The sequence below is a fragment of the Chamaea fasciata genome, unplaced genomic scaffold (genome assembly GCF_029207755.1).
Source record: "Chamaea fasciata isolate MVZ Bird 193981 ecotype frontalis unplaced genomic scaffold, bChaFas1.0.hap1 SCAF_796, whole genome shotgun sequence".
Taxonomy (NCBI): domain Eukaryota; kingdom Metazoa; phylum Chordata; class Aves; order Passeriformes; family Sylviidae; genus Chamaea; species Chamaea fasciata.
Window position 1 is genome coordinate 352 of NW_027094881.1, and position 12,505 is coordinate 12,856.

General features: G+C 61.5%; 1 long non-coding RNA gene across 1 annotated transcript; it reads right to left on the reverse strand.

The window, feature by feature from the left end:
* Window positions 1-7,009: 7,009 nt before the first annotated feature.
* Window positions 7,010-7,671, reverse strand: LOC136305929 (uncharacterized). Its single transcript, XR_010725463.1, has 2 exons — window positions 7,524-7,671; window positions 7,010-7,247 (listed from the first exon to the last, which is right to left on the reverse strand). It is a non-coding gene; the product is annotated as an uncharacterized lncRNA (long non-coding RNA).
* Window positions 7,672-12,505: the final 4,834 nt, after the last annotated feature.

Consider the following 12,505-nt stretch of genomic DNA (forward strand, 5'->3'; position numbering starts at 1 on the left):
CCCCTCATCAGTGTGACAGCTCTCACCTGGGGCTGCTCTGTCCCCTCAATCATCCTGTGACAGCTCTCACCTGCAGCTGCTGCCAGTCCCAGCTGCTCATTTCCTGGACATTGCACTGTGTGCACTGACACGCTGGGGCACCGGGCTTTCCTTGCTGTGAATAAGGATCCCTCTGCTCCTGCACGTGCCCAAGGCTGAAACTGGGATTCCACCTCCTAAATTCCGTTTGTGTGAGGTTCACAATTCCTAAGGAAATTTCCCAGCAATCGTTACCCTTCATTTACATTTTCTCCTTTGGAATCATCACTACCTTGTCTTTCTGTGCAAGGGTTCCAAACGTTCATTGGGAGTTCAGTAGCCGGGTTGGCTTGTTTATAACTTAGCTGACAATCCCAGGCTAAATCCAAACACCCAGAGATACAGGGAAATATGGAGACAGTTTATAAATATTGCCCACCTCTGACCCTGAATTCTTCATCGCACATCCTCGGAGCAGATTTACTCCATCCTTTCATCCCAGCAGCACCCCTCCAGCACAACTCTCACTTCTCACACATGTTTCTTCCCACAAACCAAACAGAAATCTACTACAGGGCGAGGCGGGGAGGGGCGAGGCCGGTCTCGGGGCAGAGCCCCCGGGCCCTCAGGGCGGGCCGGGGGGACCGGAGCAGAGCCCGGGCCGGGTTGGAGCCGGAGCCGGTCTGAGGGCGGAGGCCCCGGGCCCTCAGCGCGGGCCGGGGGGCGGGGGCGGTTCCCGGGGCCCGCTGTCCAATCAGCACTGCCGATGCCTCAGCGAGCCCGCCAATCGCGGGGATTCAAAAGGGTGGCGGAAGTAGCTGCTGCTCTATGGGCTCGGTGTGGAACGCCCCGGTGGGGTCCCGGCGCCGTGCACTTGGGACCCGCCCCGCGCCCCTGAAGCCGCGCCCCCGGTACTGCCCGGCCCCGGCTGCCTCCGGGCCCCGCCTCACAGAGCCCCGGCTCCGCCCCGAGCCCGCCCCGGCTCCGCCCTGAGCCCGCCCCGGCTCCGCCCCGAGCCCGCCCCGGCGCCCCGCGCTGCCCGGGATGGGGGCGGGACCATCGCCCGCGGCCCCGCCCCGCCCCTCACAGCTGAGCCGAGCCGAGGTTGCTCGCGGCCCTGCGCGGAGCCAGGCGGGGCCGGAAATGGGACCGGCCGTTCTGGTTCGGGTCCTGTCAGTGTCGGCTGCGGCTCCCGAGCGGTGCGGCCTCCCCCGGCGGGCGGGCTATGGGTCTCGGGGCCGGAGGACCAGGGGGGCGTTGCGATCGGGATCGGGACCGGGATCGCTGCGGGCGGCAGGAGCCGCTCCTGCTCCGCCTGCAGCCGGAGCTGCGCTGGGATCCTGGCGGGGCTCTGGGCACGGGAGGACGGCGGCGGCGATTTCCTCTGATAACCTCTGATATCGGCCCCCCCACAGCATCATTGATCCCCACCCGAGTGTCACTGACCCCCCCCAATGTCATTGATGCCCCCCCAATATTCCACTGATCTTCCCTCAGCGTCGCTGACCCCCCCAAAATTCCAGTGATCCCCCCCACTTGATCCCGCCCTTTTTCTCCCCTCACGTTTCCCGCCCTTTTTCTCCCCTCACGTTTCCCGCCCTTTTTCGTGGGGAACGACCCCTGAGGGGGCCTGTGGAGGGATTCTGGAGGTCCGAGGGGTGAATTTGGGGTTTGGAGGGAGGTTTTGGGGGGTCCCAGGGATGGATTTTGGGGTTTTTGGGGGTCCAAGGGATGGATTCGAGGGTCCCGGGGTGGATCTGGGGTCCTGGGGAGGTTTTGGGGGGTCCCAGGGGTGGATTTGGGGTTCATGGGGAGGGGTTTAGGGGTTTTATGGCGCCTCAGGGGTGAATTTGGGGTCCGGGGAGAGGTTTGGGGGGTTTTTTGGGGTCCCAGGGGTGAATCTAGGGTCTGGGGAGGGGTTTTTGGGGGTCCCTCACCTGCAGGGCGTCGCGGGGGTGGCAGGGGGAGGGGGCAGCGGGGGGGGCCCAGCGCCCACCCCCCCTTGGGCTTCAGGAGGGCGTCGATGAGACCGAAACAGCTCGGGGGGGGGGTCAAAAACGGGGGGGGTCACGGGCTGGAACCCCCCAGTGCCCCCCAAACCATCCCCAGGGCCCCCCCGACCTCCAGGAGCGCCCAAAACCCTCCTCAGGTTCCTTTGATGCCGCAAATGGGCCGCCCAAACCTCCCGAAGATCCCCCAAAACCACCCAAAGCAGCCCCCAGGACTCCCCCCAGACCCCCCACAACCCCCCAAACCCCTCCAGGACAACTCGGGACCCCCAGGACCCCCCAAATCCGCTCCCCCGACCCCCTGAGGCCTCGTTTGACCCGCTCCACGTTGCGGACAGGCACCAGCTGATCAAGCCACAAGCACCAACACTTGCGGGACTGGGATGGACTGGGAGCACTGGGAGGGTGATCAGAGAGAACTGGGATGGACGGGGAGTGGACTGGGACGAACTGGCAGGCGTGTGGGGGTCCGTGGTGGGCACACGGTGCCTAACTGGTCTATACTGGGATGGGTCTAATGGCCCCAGGGGAGGGGGTGTGGCCACACTGGTCCAGACTGGGAGGGGTGTCACCATGGCGCCGGAGGCGGAGTCGAGGATTCGGGCGAGGCAGGGACACCTAGGGGACAGCCAGGGCACCCCCAGGGACACCTAGGGGACACCAGGGCACCCCTGGGTACACCTAGGGGACAGCGAGGGCACTTTTGGGGACAGCCAGGGCCCCCCCAGGGACAGCCAGGGCACCCCCAGGGACACCTAGGGGACAGCCAGGGCACCCCCAGGGACACCTAGGGGACAGCCAGGGAACCCCCAGGGACACCTAAGGGACAGCCAGGGCACCCCCAGGGACGCTTAGGGGACAGTCAGGGCACCCCAAGGACAGCCAGGGAACCCCCAGGGACACCTAGGGGACAGCCAGGGCCCCCCAGGGACACCTAGGGGACAGCCAGGGAACCTCCAGGGACACCTAAGGGACAGCCAGGGGACCCCAGGGACAGCCAGGGCATCCTCAGGGACACCTAAGGGAGAGCCAGGGCACCCCAGGGACAGCCAGGGAACCCCAGGGACACCTAGGGGACAGCCAGGGCATCCTCAGGGACACCTAAGGGAGAGCCAGGGCACCCCCAGGGACACCTAGGGGACAGCGAGGGTACCCCTGGGTACACCTAGGGGACAGCGAGGGCACTTTTGGGGACAGCCAGGGCCCCCCCAGGGACAGCCAGGGCACCCCCAGGGACACCTAGGGGACAGCCAGGGCACCCCCAGGGACAGCCAGGGAACCCCCAGGGACACCTAGGGGACAGCCAGGGAACCCCCAGGGACACCTAAGGGACAGCCAGGGCACCCCAGGGAGAGCCAGGGTCCCCACAGGGACACCTAGGGGACAGCCAGGGCATCCCCAGGGACAGCCAGGGCACTACCCCGAAGACCTAGGGGACAGCAAGGGCACCCCAGGGACACCTAGGGGACAGCCAGGGAACCTCCAGGGACACCTAAAGGACAGCCAAGGCACTCCCAGGGACACATAGGGGACAGCCAGGGCACCCCCAGGGACACCTAGGGGACAGCCCGGGGACCCCAAGGTGCACCTAGGGGACGGCAAGGGCACCCCAAGGGACAGCCGGGGCACCCCAAGGGACAGCTAGGGGACAGCCAGGGCACCCCAGGGACAGCCAGGGAACCCCCAGGGACACCTAGGGGACAGCCAGGGCACCCCTGGGGACACCTAGGGGACAGGGAGGGCACTTTCGGGGACAGCCAGGACACCCCCAGGGACAGCCAGGGGACAGCTGGGGCCCCCCCAGGGACACATACGGGACAGCCAGGGCCCCCCCAGGAACAGCCAGGGGACCCCCAGGGACACTTAGGGGACAGCCAGGGCCCCCAAGGGACACCTAGGGGACAGCCAGGGCACCCCCAGGGGTTGAAGGGGCCCCCCCGCTCCAAACCCAGCACGGCCGCCTGCGTTGCGGCCCCCCAAAAACCCATGGCCGCCCCCCGAGCTGATATCGACCCCCCCACAGCATCATTGATCCCCACCCGAGTGTCACTGACCGCCCCCAATGTCATTGATGCCCCCCCAATATTCCATTGATCTTCCCTCACCGTCGCTGACGCCCCCCAAAATTCCATTGATCCCTCCCACTTGATCCCGCCCTTTTTCTTCCCTCACGTTTCCCGCCCTTTTCTCCCCTCACGTTTCCCGCCCTTTTTCGTGGGGAACGACCCCTGAGGGGGCCTGTGGAGGGATTCTGGAGGTCCGAGGGGTGAATTTGGGGTTTGGAGGGAGGTTTTGGGGGGTCCCAGGGATGGATTTTGGGGTTTTTGGGGGTCCAAGGGATGGATTTGAGGGTCCCGGGGTGGATCTGGGGTCCTGGGGAGGTTTTGGGGGGTCCCAGGGGTGGATTTGGGGTTCATGGGGAGGGGTTTAGGGGTTTTATGGCGCCTCAGGGGTGAATTTGGGGTCCGGGGAGAGGTTTGGGGGGTTTTTTGGGGTCCCAGGGGTGAATCTGGGGTCTGGGGAGGGGTTTTTGGGGGTCCCTCACCTGCAGGGCGTCGCGGGGGTGGCAGGGGGAGGGGGCAGCGGGGGGGGCCCAGCGCCCACCCCCCCTTGGGCTTCAGGAGGGCGTCGATGAGACCGAAACAGCTCGGGGGGGGGGGGTCAAAAACAGGGGGGGGTCACGGGCTGGAACCCCCCAGTGCCCCCCAAACCACCCCCAGGGCCCCCCCCGACCTCCAGGAGCCCCCAAAACCCTCCTCAGGTTCCTTTGATGCCTCAAATGGGCCGCCCAAACCTCCCGAAGATCCCCCAAAAACACCCAAAGCAGCCCCCAGGACTCCCCCCAGACCCCCCACAACCCCCCAAACCCCTCCAGGACAACTCGGGACCCCCAGGACCCCCCAAATCCGCTCCCCCGTCCCCCTGAGGCCTCGTTTGACCCGCTCCACGTTGCGGACAGGCACCAGCTGATCAAGCCACAAGCACCAACACCTGCGGGACTGGGATGGACTGGGAGCACTGGGAGGGTGATCAGAGAGAACTGGGATGGACGGGGAGTGGACTGGGACGAACTGGCAGGCGTATGGGGGTCCGTGGTGGGCACACGGTGCCTAACTGGTCTATACTGGGATGGGTCTAATGGCCCCAGGGGAGGGGGTGTGGCCACACTGGTCCAGACTGGGAGGGGTGTCACCATGGCGCTGGAGGCGGAGTCGAGGATTCGGGCGAGGCAGGGACACCTAGGGGACAGCCAGGGCACCCCCAGGGACACCTAGGGGACAGCCAGGGCACCCCTGGGTACACCTAGGGGACAGCGAGGGTACCCCTGGGTACACCTAGGGGACAGCGAGGGCACTTTTGGGGACAGCCAGGGCCCCCCCAGGGACAGCCAGGGCACCCCCAGGGACACCTAGGGGACAGCCAGGGAACCCCCAGGGACACCTAAGGGACAGCCAGGGCACCCCCAGGGACGCTTAGGGGACAGTCAGGGCACCCCAAGGACAGCCAGGGAACCCCCAGGGACACCTAGGGGACAGCCAGGGAACCTCCAGGGACACCTAAAGGACAGCCAAGGCACTCCCAGGGACACATAGGGGACAGCCAGGGCACCCCCAGGGACACCTAGGGGACAGCCCGGGGACCCCAAGGTGCACCTAGGGGACGGCAAGGGAACCCCAAGGGACAGCCGGGGCACCCCAAGGGACAGCTAGGGGACAGCCAGGGCACCCCTGGGGACACCTAGGGGACAGGGAGGGCACTTTCGGGGACAGCCAGGGCACCCCAGGGACAGTCAGGGCACCCCCAGGGACACCCAGGGCCCCCCAGGGACACCTAGGGGACAGCCAGGGAACCTCCAGGGACACCTAAAGGACAGCCAAGGCACTCCCAGGGACACGTAGGGGACAGCCAGGGCACCCTAGGGACAGTCAGGGCACCCCAAGAGACACCCAGGGCACCCCAGGGACACCTAAGGGACAGCCAGGGCACCCCAGGGAGAGCCAGGGCACCCCCAGGGACGCCTAGGGGACAGCCAGGGCACCCCAGGGACAGCCAGGGCACCCCCAGGGACACCCAGGGCGCCCCAGGGACACCTAGGGGACAGCCAGGGAACCTCCAGGGACACCTAAAGGACAGCCAAGGCACCCCCAGGGACACCTAGGGGACAGCCAGGGCACCCTAGGGACAGTCAGGGCACCCCAAGAGACACCCAGGGCACCCCAGGGACACCTAAGGGACAGCCAGGGCACCCCAGGGAGAGCCAGGGCACCCCCAGGGACGCCTAGGGGACAGTCAGGGCACCCCAGGGACAGCCAGGGAACCCCCAGGGACACCTAGGGGACAGACAGGGCACCCCAGGGACACCTAGGGGACAGCCAGGGCACCCCCAGGGACACCTAGGGGACAGCCAGGGAACCCCCAGGGACACCTAGGGGACAGCCAGGGCACCCCCAGGGACGCCTAGGGGACAGTCAGGGCACCCCCAGGGACAGCCAGAGCACCCCCAGGGACAGCCACGGGACAGCCAGGGAACCCCCAGAAACACCTAGGGGACAGCCAGGGCATCCTCAGGGACACCTAGGGGACAGCCAGGGCACCCCCAGGGACACCTAGGGGACAGCCAGGGAACCCCCAGGGACACCTAGGGGACAGCCAGGGCACCCCCAGGGACGCCTAGGGGATAGTCAGGGCACCCCAGGGACAGTCAGGGCACCCCCAGGGACACCTAGAGGACAGCCATGGAACTCCCAGGGACACCTAGGGGACAGCCAGGGAACCCCCAGGCACACCTAAGGGACAGCCAGGGCACCCCAGGGAGAGCCAGGGCACTCCCACGGACACCTAGGGGACAGCCAGGGCACCCCAGGGACACATAGGGGACAGCCAGGGCGACCCCAAAGTGCACCCAGGGGACGGCAAGGGCACCGCAGAGACAGCCAGGGCACCCAGAGCTCCAAGGGCTATCCAAGGGATGCTCAAAACCCTTACCAACGATTGGCTTTAATAAAGCAACTCACACAAAGTCACCAACATCACGCGGACACAGCACCATTCTTTTGTTGGTCTGTAACGGCTGCAACAAAATACGCCCTCCTGGAAGCAGTTCAGCACTTACTGATCACTTCTTTGTTTTGGCACTTCCCAGCCAGGGCCTGCGGGGCCTCCTGCAGATGCAGGTCTTCGCTGACAAGGCTCCACTTGTGCAGCAGCAGCAGCAGCTCCCTGAAATTTTAGAAAATATTAGAAAAATACAGGCAAAAATCTCACCTCTGTCCTCCCCTAAGAACATCCCCAGGACATCATCCCAGTTTTTCCCAGCTAGGAGCTGCAAGGAATTCAGGCAGGGGAAATGACATCAGGGAACAGCTTTGTAAAGTCAAAGGCAGAAAGAGAAGATGCACCAGCAAAGGGCAGGAAAGGGGAAAGGTTTCTGAAAACATTTCTGCAGTCTAATTAATAATTATTTCCACTTCCCCAGCGAGAAGAACACAGACTCACAGCCATTCAGGCCTGACAGTCCCCTGCAGCCAGAGCTCAGCACACATCCACAGAAGCAAGTCCAGCATCTGAAAGAAAAAAAAAAAAAAAAACAAAAACCAAACACAACAATCAAACCAGTAGGAAAAGGTGATTTCTTTGGCTTCAAAGTTATTTCAAGTTCTTAAAGCCCAACACAGCTGCTAGGAGAAACAGAGTCAGGGCTCCTGGCAGACAGAGGGTGTTTTCCCCCCGAGGGGATTGCAGAGGAATTGTCTGGGACTTGGACTGTCCCTCGGGGTGACACCAGTTGCTGTGACTTCTATCATTCCATATGTTTGACTCCCAAAACTTCCCAGCCCAGGGGCTTGAGCTGACAGGGCAGCACAAAGATTGTTCTCTGTGTGGTGCCCAGATTTGGGGTTCACTGTCACCTTTGCTAGTTTAGATGAATTATACCCACGGCCCCGAATTCCCTGCTCAGTTCCCGCTGCAATAACCTCACAGTGCCTCACGGAGCACGGATATTCCCACGCAGAGCTGCTGCTTGAATGCCAGACGTGTCAGGAACCAGCAGAGCTTCCAAGGAAGCTCAGCAGGATGGGGACAGGATAGGTTTCTATTCCATAGATTTGGTTAATTCTAACCCTCACCCCCTGGGGGTCACCTGTCAGATTTCCCTGGAATTCAGCCACCCCCCTGAGCTCGGGCTCCAGGTGATGTTTCAGAGCAGGAGAAGGCACTGGCCGGCCTGTGCTGAGGCAGCCCCTGTGCCCTCGGGAGGACACAGCTCCCTGCAGGAGCTCAGCTCCTTTCCGAGCCCCAGCAGTGGCCTCTGCAAGTGCCTTTCCCTCAGGCAAGGGACGCCCATCCCTGCCTTCAGCACACCTCCAGTGGGACCCACCTGCAAAAGCTTTCCATCACTTCTGCACTCCGGCCGGCTCCCTGGAAAAGTCCAGACTTCATCCAAACGAAACTCCATCCCACTCAAACCTTTGATTTTGAGGCATCTCCGAGGGCCGTTGCTCTGGATTTAATTTCTGTGAGGGAGGAGCGCCTTGGCTTTAATGCTGCCGACGGGTGATGTCCTCAGGCTGAAAGGGAGGGGATTTGGGGTGGCCAGGACATCCCTGGCAACTGTGTGGGAGCTCCGGGAGGTGGGAATTGCTGTCTGAGCCCCTCTGCAGACAGCCCGAGCCGCCGTTCCCAGGCAATGCCAGCTGTTCCCCGGGGAGCTCTTGGGCTGTGGGTGCCTCTGTCTGGGCTGCAGCATCTCCCCGTGCCCGGCGGGAGCAGCCCCTGGCCGAGGAGCCGCGGCAGCCCCGGGGCCGTGTCCGTGCCAGCCCCGAGCCCGGCCCCGGGCCCTGCGTTTGGCCGCCGCTGCCACGGGCGGGGCCCCGCAGGCACAGCTCCTCCCTGCACATCATCCCAGGGCTGCTGGCCCCGCTGGGGCTGCCGGCCTCCTTCCTCCCTGCGCCTCCGGGCACCCGGGACACCTGCAGGAAACCCCGAGGGACACTGCAGGCGGCACGGGGGGGCACCGAGGCCTCCGGCCAGAAAAGCAGCCCCGGCCTCAGCAGCTGCCATCATTTTGGCCCGGCAACACTCACCTGCAGGAAACGCCCCTGTGCGGGTGGGACCGGCCCTGCCTCTCTGCAGAGCTTTGGCCGTGGAAGAAGGGAAGCCTCAGGACTTGTCCTGCTCCTTTCCGCCCGGAAAGAGACTTTGTGTGAGTACTTTTACGGCAGCTGCTGGGTAAATCCTGGAAAGGACAGGAAATCAGCGTCACTGGAAGAGCTTTGTGCTGTCGTGAGCTGCCAGCCACTTCTGCCCTCGAGCCATTCCAGGGGCTGGTGTGTGAAGCAGCTTTGGCAGAGAAGGCGGCACTGCACTTACCTTAGTGGGGCCAAGCGTTGCCATCCTATGGAGGTCCATCCCCATAATGCAGAGATTGGTTCAGCTGCTTGGAGCAGAGTCCGGGTAATGCCAAGGTGCTGAGTTCGATTCTCAAACGGTCCGTCCGCTTGAGAGTCAGATTTTAGGATCCCTCTCAGCCTCAGTATATCCTGTGACCTGGAAATAAGAGGAAAATTCTCGGCTGAGTTTTAATAAAACAGCTTTTGCCATTGCAGGGTGTGAGCTGCACTCGGCGATTTTCGGCCGCGACGAGCCCCACGAGCCTTCCGCCCTTCCTTGCCGCCATCATGGTTGCGTCTGAGGCCACTTCCGGTTCCGCCGGCATCTTTTTTGCGGCACCGCTAAGGCCCCCGGCAGGTGTTTACACAGACGCCTGACTAAATCCGCGAATCCGAACGCAAGCGCGGCGCGGCTGAGCACACGGCCCGTGTCCCCACACCTGGAGACGCCGCGGAAAATTGCGCCCGGGCGGCGCCGTAGTCGGGGTTTCGTGCAGGCATCTGGCTAAACGCCTATAGGGTCCTTATTTTTTCGCGCCCTTTTGGCCGCCCTTTTTGGAAGGTCGGGCGCCTCGCGCCTGGGCGCCATTTTGTGAGGGGCGTCGCGTGACTTCCGCTTTTGCTCGCCGCCATCTTGGCTGCGGCTGAGGCCACTTCCGTCCCGGCCGCCATGTTCTTGGCGGCTCGGCATAGGCCCCCGGCAGGTGTTTACACAGACGCCTGAATAAATCCACGAATTTAAAAGCAAGCGCGGCGCGGCTGAGCACACGGCCCGTGTCCCCACACCTGGAGACGCCGCGGAAAATTGCGCCCCGGCGGCGCCGTTGTCGGGGTTTCGTGCAGGCATCTGGCTAAACGCCTATAGGGTCCTTAATTTTCCCGCCCTTTTGGCCGCCCTTTTTGGAAGGTCGGGCGCCTCGCGCCTGGGCGCCATTTTGTGAGGGGCGTCGCGTGACTTCCGCTTTTGCTCGCCGCCATCTTGGCTGCGGCTGAGGCCACTTCCGTCCCGGCCGCCATGTTCTTTGCGGCTCGGCATAGGCCTCCGCCAGGTGTTTACACAGACGCCTGACTAAATCCGCGAATCCGAACGCAAGCGCGGCGCGGCTGAGCACACGACCGGTGTCCCTACACCTGGAAACGCCGCGGAAAATTGCGCCCGGGCGGCGCCGTAGTCGGGGTTTTTGTGCAGGCGTCTGGCTAAACGCCTATAGGGTCCTTATTTTTCCCGCCCTTTTGGCCGCCCTTTTTGGAAGGTCGGGCGCCTCGCGTCTCGCCGCCATCTTGGTAGTGGAACCCACTAAAATGCCCCCTCGGCTCCTCCCACAAGCGCCTGACTGAATGGACTGCAGCCCGCGGCGCCGCTGCGCCCCCATCCCGTGTCCGCACACCCGCAAACGCCGCGGAAAATCGCGCCCGGACGGCTCCGGGGTCCGGGTGGCGCGCGCAGGCAGCCGGCTGCCACGCGCCCGGGCTCCTTGCCTTTTTCCCTCCCTTTCGGCCCCGAGCTGCGGGCGGGCGGGCGGCAGCGCCGCCCCCGAGCTCACAGTGCGGGGCTTCCACGCGCGTCGGGGACGGGCACGGGGGACAGCTGCACTACCGCTCTTTGCCCACAGGGTGGCAGCATTGCCACACAGATCAGGCGGGACGGGCGGGGGGGGACAGCTGCAGTACCGCTGTATGCCCACAGGGTGGCAGCATTGCCTCACAGATCATGAGGGACGGGCACGGGGGACAGCTGCACTACCGCTGTTTGCCCACGCGGTGGCAGCATTGCCGCACAGATCAGGCGGGACGGGCGGGAGGGACAGCTGCACTACCGCTCTTTGCCCACAGGGTGGCAGCATTGCCTCACAGATCATGAGGGACGGGCACGGGGGACAGCTGCACTACCGCTCTCTGCCCACAGGGTGGCAGCACTGCCGCGCGGCGGCGCGGAGCGGAGCCATAAACGAACGTGCCCAGGAATGCCCTGGCGAACAGCCTCCGGAATAAATGGCCCAAAAGACCCCCGAGCACACCTGCGAGAGCCCTGCCAGCAACCAGACCGAAACAAAAAAGCCTTTCGTTCAGGCTCTATTTCAATATTTTATATCTTTGTGATTCTGATATTTACATTCATCATTACAATTCATCTTTTATATTATGTACATTATACATCATGTATTATGTTTATTATACTATTATATTTATTATAGATATTAAATATAGAAAGTTATATATAAAATAATTTATTTATTATGTAATGTTATAAATAATAATACATTTCATTTAAATATGATTATGTACATTATAGATGTTTATATTATGTATATTAAATATATTTATAAAACGTGTAGTAAGTAATAATATATTGTGTATTTTTTATTGATATTATTTTTCATATCCTATACTTTTTGTTATTTTTCTTTTTCATTATTTTTTTAATTCGTTTGTTTATATTTTAAACGATATTTTACACTAGATGAATTCATGAACCTAACACATCAGAAACACAATTAATTTGAATTAAATGAGCCTGGTTTTCTAAGGGGTAAAGTTTTAATCTTTATTTAGATAATATGGGCATATTTTCTCTATCTGTATGGGGTTTTTTTGGTGGGTTGCGGGGGATTTTATTTTGGGGGTTTTCTTTTTTTGTTCGCTTTGTTTTGGATTTCTTTGCTAATAAACAAGCAGGGTCGGAGAGTTCAAAATAAAACGTCTACTTTGTTTTTATTGCTCCCTCTGAAATACGCCTCGACAGCCTGGACAGCAGGCTGCTGCTGGTAACACTGTGCACGGGTAGGAGGAGACCTGGTCGGGGCTGGGAAGGAAAAAACGGCACCACGGTGGTCACAGCTTTCTCCCTTCAGGAGTTTTATGGAGCAGAAAATACAGAGCTTTTGCCAACTGCGCTCTCTATGACATCCCGACGTCCAGCGGGCACCGAGGTCATTTCTCATCTTTCTTGCCAACAGCCAAACCCCCAGGCGCCCGGGGGAAGAAAGAGTATGGGGAAAAAAAAAAAGGAACAAAGAAAACATGAAAAAATAAACCAAAACTATAGAAAATAATAAATAAAATTAAAATACCAAAAGAAAAAAATTT